Consider the following 11,408-nt stretch of genomic DNA (forward strand, 5'->3'; position numbering starts at 1 on the left):
GTATTGCATCAGATTTTAGAAACATCACCAGATGTGATTCGACCGCAGGGCGAGATGGATGTGACACCTAGGAAACGCACGAAGATCGTAACTTTGCACGAACATGCAGCTAAAACGTATAGAGATATCGCGTCAGTGCTTGGTGTGAGTTTGGCAACTGTCAGTCGTGTCATCAAGTTGCAGGAGGAAATCGGATTGGTTTCTCCTAAACGTAAAGAAAAGTGTGGACGTAAGAAGAAAACAACTCCTAGAGATGATGCTTACTTGCTTCGACAAAGCAAAAAGGATCCCTGCAAAACGAGTGAAGCACTGAAAACGGATTTGCAGGAGAAAGGAATCAAAATTAGTTCCTCTACAGTTCGCAGGCACCTTATTCCGGTCCAACGAAAAGCCAGAAGACCTGTCAAGAAACAGCTTTTAATGACAACAATGAAACGAAATCGGTATAAATGGGCAAAAAAGTGTCAGGAATGGACGAAAGACCAGTGGCAAAAAGTCCTATTCACCGACGAAAGCCATTTCTTTGTACAGGGTCAGCAAAGTCAGCATGTTCGAAGGTCACGAGGAGAGAATCTTCGTGATTGCCACATCGATCAGTCAGTCAAGCACCCACAAGATAAGATGTTTTGGGGATGTTTCAGTTATTATGGTGTCGGAAGCCTGCATCCAATAGAAGGAACGTGCGCTCGCAACAAAATATTGAGGTTCTACGAAAGTGTGCTATTCCAGAGCTGAAAACGAGGTATCCTGACGGTACTGGGATATTGCAGCAGGACCTCGCCCCCTGTTACACATCGAAAGTGGTGAAGAAATTCATGACAGAGCAGCAAATACAGGTACTTGATTGGCCAGGGAATTCTACGGACGTAAATCCCATTGAGAATTTGTGGGCTATATGCAAAAGTCGCCTCCGTGCTGTGGACTGTACGACTATGGAGAAGCTCATTTAGGAGCTCATTCAAGCAGGCACGTATCCAGAGGGGGGGCTTAGGGGGCTCGAGCCCCCCCCCCAAAAGTTTTAGGTTTACACTAGATAAAATGAGGTTTTTGGTTCCTTGTGGTGTGAATTAAAATAATGTGACAATAATTTAAGGAGAGAAATAATTATCGAGGCAAGACGCGAATATTCCGTAACCCTGTTATTGATAATAGCACGTATCCAAGATGGGGCACAGGGGCTCGACCCTCTTCCCAGGAAATTTTTCAGTTTACGTTAGATAAAATTAGGTTTTTGGCTTCTTGAATAATCTGAAAATAATTTAAGGAGAGAAATAATTATCGAGACAAGACTGAGAATATTTTATACCCCTGTTATTGTTAATAGCACGTATCCAAGGTGGGGATGAGGTGGCTCGAGCCCCCCCTCAGGAAATTTTTCAATTTACACTAGATAAAATTAGATTTTTGGCATCTTGAATAATGTGAAGATAATAAATTTATAAATCTGAGAGAAATAATTATCGAGACAAGACGAAGAGTGTTCTATAACCCTATTATTGTCAATAGCACGTATCCAAGGTGGGAATCAGGAGGCTCGAGCCCCCCTTCAGGAAATGTTTCTGTTTACACTAGATAAAATTAGGATTTTGGCTTCTTGAATAATGTGATGATAATTTGGGAGAAATAATTATCGAGACAAGACAGAGAATGTTCTATAACCCTGTTATTGTTAATAGCACGTGTCCAAGGTGGGGTTGAGGTGGCTCGAGCCCCCTCCAGGATTTATTTTTATTTTTCACTAGATAAAATTAGGTTTTTGGCTTTTTGAATAATGTGACGATGATTTAAGGAGATAGACAATTATCGAGGTAAGACGGAGAATGTTCTATAACCCTGTTGTTGATAATATTGCACGTAAACTTTTCTTGCTCTTTCGGTGTTGTCGCAGCGCACTTGAGCATTATGTAGAGACTTGTCAGCATTTGGAAGCTGCACAACAAAGGTAGCGCCACACGTAGGGCGATTCGTTGTAATTTCTAATCTCTGGAAGGCGGGAGAGGGTACGTTCTTGAATGAGAGGAGTCAACTACGGGCAATATTAACGAATCGTTTTATCTGTGGAACGGTCTAGAATATAATGAGGATATAAATACGCGGATTCAATTTTTCGGTTCATCTCTACAAAGAATCGGTTAATGAGATTTCAGAGGTAAGTGTGACAATTCATACAGTCGATTAGTGATCAGTCAGTTTTCTCTGGTTGCTTTATAAGATATAGTGATTCGAAAATGAAGACATTGACGACAGTAGAACTTCCGGGGCCTCAATGTAGTGCTAGTTCAGGTCGAGGGCCGAAGAGATCAAGGCCTCTCTCTCTCTCTCTCTCTAAAGTGAATATTTCAGCAGTACTGGATTTTGGAGTGGTTTATTAAAACAGAAATAAGCTGCATAGATCAACTGAAAATCAAGGTTTTGAGTGATGATTTAGTTTTGCCAGAACTAAATTTCGTATATGCAGTCCGAAAATTTCATGCTATAAAAAATACTTTTGTTTAAGCCTACTGGGTTCAAAATACATTCAAACACTTAACTACCATAAAGAGACAGCCGAAAATTTTATGAATGTCGAGAAGAGAAAGCAAGAAGATGTTGCATATGTAGACATTTTAAGCGGAAATCGCAGGCTCTACCAGGACCCGAATCAGGGCTCTATTAACTGAGCCACCTAGCCATCCTTGACTTCAACTGATTTTTCGTTAAAATGTCTACATAGTACATGTCCTGTATATCAAATCGTAAGGTGTTGCCTGTATAGTGAACAAGCACAGAAAATATAGGAGAGAGAAGAAAACTGAGGAACATTCCCACCGGTTGAGGAGAATTTTTTTCTTCTGTGGTCAACAAGAGCTACTAATTCGAGGTGACAATGACAGTAGCCTAACAAGGGAGATTTCACACCGTGTCGCCTGAGGATTTCACAAGTCGAAATTAGGTTTGTGCGGCCTTTTGTGTCGCTACGGTATGAATCGTTGCTGTTGATTGGCCCATTCCAATCGACATGTATCGCGTGCCCCTTCGGTCTGAAAACTTCCTAAGTCTTGAAAATCCAAGTCACAAGGATGGAAAATTAGGGCCTTGTTAAGGTTAGGTGTGAAGGCAGGCAAACGACAGCACCCTAAAGGATCCAAACCTACAGGAAGAAAACATCTTACTTCAATCTCCAATACGGAATGATAAAAACTTCTGGTGAGTTGATTTTAAAAAATGTGTCCGAGAGTGGCGTGCCCAGGATTTTCGGAAGGGAGAGGGGTTACGCATACTATTTTTGGTGGTCAGTCCAGATTTTGCCATTTTTATCCTTTCTTTGACGTTCTTTTTTTTTAAAAAAGAATACTGGGTCAAATGGGGTTATGACCTCACCAACCCTCCCTTGGGCACGTCACTGGAGATAAATGAATAAGCATTTGATCATACTGAGAGACGAAACATTAGATGTGTTGGGAACGGAAGGGTTTTCATTGTGCATTAATTGTTTCGTGATCCAGCTGTATTCGAGAAGACTTCCTTTGTTTCGTGCCGATATATGACAAGACAGCGGAAGCTCCGCTGTGACAGGTATTTTTGAACACTTGTGAGTGCTAAGGCCTGAATCTGAACAACTTGGTGGATTTCGGCTTTTATAAGAGCTGCAAACATGGGAGGACAAGACACGTTAGTGGTGTTCAGGCTCGAATCAGATACATATTCGAGAGCTGTCTGCGTCCAGTTTGCAGCCCACAATTTAAATCTCGCGTTGTCGAGTGGATTGTCCATCCCATGCATGTGTAACAGCTTCGTAAAAACACTCAAAGACACCATAGATGTTTTTATGCCTGATGAGAAGAAATGGACAAACACACATACTGAGATGGTTCCGGCACACAATGTTAATGCATGGAAACAGAGGAGTCGAGTGGTAAAAAAATGTTCCGATTTCACGTTCTCATTAAAATGACAGCCTTACAGTGGCGACGATTAAAGGGATAGTTGCTTCCCCTTTTTTTTGCCTTAACATTATGGCCTCTTAATGTTAAGCCTTGTCTACCAAGAGAAAGTAAACTTTCCTTGCACCGTCCTCCCCCCCCCCCCCTGTTTTGGAACCCAATTGCCACCACTGGTCTTAAACATGCAATTATGAGGTTCTAACTATACCCCTTAAAAAAATGGTGTTGAGCCCCCCCCGAAAGGAATTCCTGGATACGTGCCTGCATTCAAGTGTGGTACAGGGATCCGAAAATCAACAGTGACTGTTCGAAACTAGTAGACTCCATGCCAAACAGTGTTCAAATGCTGCTTAAAAATAGAAGAGATTGTATCAATTACTAATGTAAGTGTAGGCGAGTTTTGTACAATAAACTACTACATTCATGCTTTGTTTCAATTAATTTGCACAAGGGTCTACTATACCCCAGCACCCCCCTGCTCCTACACACACACACAAACAATTCCACAAGGGCATAGCCTCACACCTACTTTTTGGGGGGAGGAGGGGGGGGCAGAATCCAACTTTGAACTTAACTTTGGGTGGTAGAAGCAAAAAGCTTTCAAGCCCATGTAAATTTCATCCAGGCACGTATCTAGAAATATGTTTTTTTTTTTTTTTTTGGGGGGGGGGTCCGAACCAATTGTCTCGGGAATAATAATAATAATAATGTTTAAATTAAAATAATTATATTAAATTAATACTAATTACAATACATAAATTAATATTATTATTACACAAATAGGTAATAAGACTGTATAACCGCGCATATTCATTATGTATCTTACCTGTAGTTAAGATCAGAATAATTTTCATAAAAATAAGTGCCCTGGCAATGAAATTAATGTGAAATAGATTAATAATTGACTATTTTTGGATTATTGAATATTTATCAAATAACAAAAATGATGTTACATGTAGTTGGAGATAAGTAAGTTTCTGATTAATATTTTATGCATATCATTTTGAGTGGTAGTGTACCTAAATCTTCAAAGCTGTATGATCCCAATATAATCCTTGTCTTCCAATAAGTTGAAATTATTCAACAAAGGCTAAAGAATATATTTTTCATTATTTAATTTTAGTACTTGATAAGTTTTTTGGGGGGCCGGACCCCCTGGACCCCACCTAAATACGTTCTTGCATCCAGGACTATATTGATAAATAACTGTTACATTTGGAAAATCATAAAAATTACTCGTTCCTCAGCTCCTCAGGTTGGAGAAGGTTAACATACTATTGACTTGTAAATTTTTATAAACCTGAACATTTTTGGAGGCAATTCCCCCCCCCTCCCAAAGTTACGTCTATGCGTAAAGGTAATACTAGAAATGGTGGTTGCTTCTTTTAGTACCAGTTTCTTTCAGCTGGTGTTTTTTTTTTTTTTTTATCTGAGGAGATGTTCAGTCACTGGGTATCATTTTTCACCCTAACATATCACCCTTTGTTTTCTGGAAACTGTAAAATTGGGATGGGAAGTACGAGGGTCACTATTTATATTTTGAGCCTAACAATGAAAAAATAGGAATTTGGCATTGGAAACTGCTTTATTGTTTTTCGAAGTATTCTACTTTATGGTCAATACACTTTTGAATTCGTTCGAACCATTTGTCAAAGCAGTTTTTCGAATCTTCTTGAGACACCTCCATAATATGGTTTTTGAACGCATCAACGGCGTCTTCCGCCGACGAAAATCGTCGTCCACGCAATTTATTCTTGACATTCGGGAACAAGAAGAAGTCATTGGGTGCCAAATCAGGACTGTACGGCGGATGACCCATCAATTCGATTTTTTGACTGTTCATAAAGTCGGTTGTTAGACGAGATGTGTGACAGCTGGCATTGTCTTGATGAAGAATGATCCGACGGCGTTTGTTTGTTTTCCGTATTTGACCGAAGACCTCTGGCAAACAAATTGTTGTGTACCATTCAGAGTTGACCATTCTACGTTCCTGTAAAGGCACAGTTGCCACGTGACCAGTTTTCCCGAAAAAGCAGGTGACCATTTGTTTCGATGTGCTTCGAACTTTTGTTGGAAACACCCATACAGTCGACTGCTGTTTATGTTCCGGCTCATATGCATATATCCATGATTCGTCACCTGTTACAATCTTATATACGTCTTTTGAATAACCACGATTGTATTTATTGAGCATTTGTTTGCACCAATTGACGCGAGCGTCTTTTTCAGTTTCTGTCAAATTGTGTGGGATCCAACGAGAACATACCTTTCTCACAGCTAAATGATCACGTAATATTTTATATATTCTGGTGGAACTAATGCCTATGGTTGCCTCAATCTCACAGTATGTCACATGACGATCTCGCAGTATTAGGTTTTGCACAGCATCAATGTTTTCTTGAACAACAACTGATTTTGGACGACCTTCGCGAATCTCGTCGGTGAGCGAATGGCGGTCACGATTAAATTCGTTATACCAGCGTTTCACAGTGGCAAAGGATGGGGCTTCATCGCCAAATGTGGAAGTAAGTTGATCGATGCACTCTTGTCTTGATAATCCACGTCGAAAATCGTAAAAAATCATCACACGAAAATGTTCACGAGTTAATTCCATTTTATTGTTGTCGCGCAATCTCCAAGGCAACATAAACAACACAAATGAAGCTATTGACAAAACATTTGAAGTACGTTATGGTCAATAATGCCAGACGATTCCGTGCAAACGTCAAATCGCGCCTAACTTCAATCAGTGTTGCCAAGGCTCAAAATATAAATAGTGGCCCTCGTATCTCAACTGCATCAAGTGTACTTTCCAGTTTTTAGATTTTGTAGATTTGATTGTAGAGTGGAGTCCGTGAAGCCCTGAATTCATCGTTTTCATTCATTCAGTGCCTAGGTGCTTGTGTAGTGGAGTGGAATATGACAAGTGCATCTAGTGGATTGTTATAATGAGTGTGACTGCATACTTGAAGATATTCTTGCTAGGCAATTTAGTTGTAGAGATTTTGCACAAAAACATGCTAAAAAAATATACCAGCAGACCAACCCATGTGACATAGCTGATATAGTCGTGTGCAAATGCATGACTCAGGAATACACGAGGCACATAATGAGAAGCATAAGTGGCCAACAGGGTCTCCTAATTTAAATCAACTTTTCTGTAGGCTGTCTCTCCTCTCCAGCAAGGAAAGAAATGTATGGTGCAAGGAAGCTTACTACCCTGCCACATTATCTGAGCCGACGCGAAATAAACAGTCAAGCATCTTCATCTTATGCCTTTTCTTTCTGCAAATTTGGTTGAGACTCGCATTGATCTATAACTGAATGCTCAGAAATCCATTCAACACTCAAAATGAAATGGTGAAAAAATCAAACTTCTTCACAAAGAAAGCAAGAAGAGTGCAATTTGTCTCCAATCAGATTTGTGGCACGAAACAAGATGTGAGTGGAAGATTGTAGAAATATGGTAAGTTATAGAAAATGTGATAATTGGCCTGTAATAATAATTATATTGCTTTTCAGTGTAAGGTCTGTTACATACCCAATAGGCCTAATACTTGTATATAGTTGCTAAAGTGAAACAGAGATGGCAGCACTAGGCATTTAAAGAGGAAGAAGGTTGTATTATAGACAAATGATAGTGTATTTAGGCATAAATGTAAATTACAATAATTTACAAATTATATAAAGACTACCAAATTAATAAAGATAATGGCAATATTAGCAAAGTGCTCATATGCAAATACAGTAGAGCGTCGATTTTCCGAAGTAATTGGGGGACATGGGTGTTCGGAAAACTGGTTTGTTCGGATAATCGAACTGTACATGTTTATTTGCCAAAAAGAAGTACTGTACAGTAAATTTATTCATAAAAACAGGCATCTCTTTAAGTATTACAAAGTAACGTACAAAGGCAACTTTACTAGGAATATATAGTATGTGGTACAGTTTATTAAACAAAAATATGTACATATTACATACGCATTTTGCATGAACAATACATACACCGACAGAAGTGTGCTGATTGTTGAAACACAGCGACTGGCGGCTTGGCCGGTCAGCAGCGCCTTATGAAGGCCCCATTAGAAGCAATGTTCCGCCAGCGGTGGCTCAGTGCGGCGACTACTGTGGGAAACTTGGTTTGGGAGTGAAGGGGATGATGGACGGTAGGGTGGGAGAGTAACAGGTGCGAGCGAGTACACAGTTCGGTTAAGCGGTCGTTCGGTTGACCGACGTTCGGATAATCGACGCTCTACTGTATATGCAAAATATAAAGAAGTGAAAAGGCTGATAGAAATTTGTGTCTCGTAACAGATCTCTGATCTGTAGGCTTACTACGAACGATCCCCTTTGTGGAATTTTTGATTACACCAGTGGCAGTACGTTCCGACTTGGGAGCACTTTGTCAACCGCAGCACCAAGTTTACACTTGTGGTCGAGAACAGTATAGTTGGTGGCACATTGTAATCGACGCCCCAAGGTGGGTTACTAGATTGGACTTGATATCAGTATTGGGAAAATAAAAGGCAGCACTTTCTGGGATTTAGTCGACTCGAATAGGGCAATTAATAAAGCAAAAGATTTGTGATAGAAGAAGATAAGCCTGAGAAGGAAGTGCAAGCCTGAATCCAGAAGGATGTCCAAACCTGGATCCAGAAGGAAGTCAGATTCTAGAAGGAAGTCCCAGTTCCTATCCAGAAGGAAGCCCCCATCAAGATCCAGATCTCGTAGGAAGCCCACACAAGTGAATGTGAAAGTGACGACAAACAAATAAGAAATATAGCAATTGAAATTTCTGTAAAAAGTCCGATTACTTTGTGAAAGGTTCGGCCCTCCTTTCACCTCACCCTGGGTGCAAAGCGAGCAGATTATATTTGCGCCGGAATTACAAAAGGGGGGGTTTCACACAATAATTTATATTTTTATGTCCCTGGTTCGTGTACACATGTACAGAAAGTGAATATACAACTGGTTAAATGGACAGTACCGTAGTTCTTTGAATCATTACATTCTAGTAGGATATATTGGTTTATTATACGTAGTTATATATATATACATATTTTACATAGCGTTTCCATGTGTGTCTGCATAGACCAAATTACCAAATCTCTAAATGAATATAATTGCGCACCTATGGCATAACCATCGGCACTTCCTTTAACGCAGAGTTAGCATAACTATCTCTGTGGGCCTATCCTCAGCTTAAATGATATTCCGTTCGTTACAAATGTGTTTCCTTACGCCTTCACTCCTTCTTTTGGGCATCAATTAATCAATACGGAAATATCCACATATTCAAAGGTTTTTCTAACAGGGGACTTGGGACAGCAACAGGGGCTGGCTTAACCAGATGCTACATTATTATATCCAGTTTAGCCACCATAAGTGGACTAAACTTGAGGAGACGTTCCTCTTTCGTCGATCAATGGGGAAACACTGTTTTTCTGCTAAAGCCCACTGGCCTTTTTTATAGTCGGGGTAAACGTCCGTGGACGTGGACCCCGTAGCGTTGGAAAATTCCACTGCAACGGTCTTTTGAAAGACAGCTAGCTCCCCCAACCGGGGAGGTAAAAAACAGGGGAATCTAACATCCAGCAAAGCACAATCCAATAAGTATATACACTTACATGCAATAATAACATAAAAGTACACTCGTGGAAACATATTACTTAACCCTACACCTTGTAGCTGGCCTGCAATTAATTAACATATTACCAAAACCAGTAATGGTCAATCCGACCATTACAACTTATATATGAGTATATTCTCATGTTCTCAACTATAATCTTCATGTACAAAGAAAGATATAATATAATCGATTAACTGTGACACGTTCTTTAGTCAAAAGAACTTGATTTAACTAAAAGAAGTTCACATGAAAGACTCGAAAGTATTCACGTGATGCCTCTCAGGGTATGGGGTAATATCTCTCTGTTAGTTCGTCAAATAAAAATCAAAGTTAAGTTTGCATTAAGAAAAAGGAAGTCGATTTTACTTCTTTGCAAACTAAATACTTATATGCCTAACATATAATCCATGTCACTCAAAGAAATTAAACTTCTTATAATTCAACTTGATGACTCTATTCAAAAACAGAGCCCGAACTCCAAAGGCAAGACAAAACACACTCGTAATTGCCATGGTAACAGCCCTTACAAGATAAGTATATGCAGGTTAGTCACTATCCTGATAGTATCAGTGATAGGCAAATTACAGAAATTAAGATTTTAAAAAAATAAACATTTGTACAAGAGAAAAGATAATAACAATAAATATTAGTGCAATGGGAAAGGACATGTTGACTCCATTAGTAGGCTTACTGTCTGATTTCTTTTCTAACAAGAACCCTACCCTGTAGATATTAGCCGTGGCATAAATATAAAAAATTGCACCCAAGGGAGCTGGCATTATTAAGTGGCGCCGAACCTTGCAGCTAAAGAATTAGGAATCGGACAACGAAGCGAGAAAAAGTAATTGAAAATTGAGGAAAAGACTGAAGTTGAGAATGAAAATGCAGAAGCTGAAATGAAGGACATCTGAAAAGAGAATAAAATATTCAGTTGTTGTGGAAAAGAAGGAAACAAGGAAGAAGTTATTTTCTGTACCACATATAAGAAAATGAAACATTGGATGTGAGAAGGAATAAGAAAGGAGAAATACATATCAATAAGTGAAAGGGAACAAGACTACACACGTAAGGACTGTAAGAAGGAAAAGCAGAAGAAATAAACTTTAAAATAGAATTGTTTCAAAAAATGTCAATGCAACTGGAAGCCATCGCTCAGAGAATGGAAGAAAATAGCAGAAGATTAGAAGAGAAATTTGAAGAAAAGTTTGATGAAAATACAGAGCATTCCCTGACATTCGCTATGAGACTCGGCGGCAAGCGGTCCGGCGTCAGCGCTTGTCTTTCCCGGTGAACGGGTCCGCGACAGTCGCGCGCTACAGTCTGTTTCTTTCGCTCTCCCTGCCTTCGCTCTCTTTCCCTTTCTGTTGACGTTGCAGACTGACGCCAGTATAATCCTCCCTCGGAAGTTGTGTTGTGTTGTGTCCGTGTGTTGAAGATTGTGGCTTAATATGGCACCACAAAAGTTTACATTACAACAAAGGATTTATCTTGTCGAGTGTTACTTCGGAAAGAGGAATTGTGGAGAAGTGCGACGACGTTTTACAACGAAATTTCCTAGTGTTCCCGTTCCACATAGGACCACTATATTAAACCTCGTAAAAGGTTTAGAGTAACAGGGTCAGTTCTGAACAAAAGTGGAAAGAAAAATGGGGAAATAAAGTATACAAAGACAATCCGCACACCATCCGTGAGTTAAAAGAGAGTATTGTACGAGAAATCGGGAGAATTACAGTAGACGAACTTGCACGTGTAAATGCCAATTTCCTTCGGAGATGCCAGGAATGACACTTTCTGTAGTCAAGGTTAGTACACAATAAAAAACTGTAATTTTAATAGCAGGCTGGAGTGACCCCATT

Source organism: Lepisma saccharinum, chromosome 30 (genome assembly GCF_977018435.1).
Source record: "Lepisma saccharinum chromosome 30, izLepSacc3.1, whole genome shotgun sequence".
NCBI classification, from domain to species: domain Eukaryota; kingdom Metazoa; phylum Arthropoda; class Insecta; order Zygentoma; family Lepismatidae; genus Lepisma; species Lepisma saccharinum.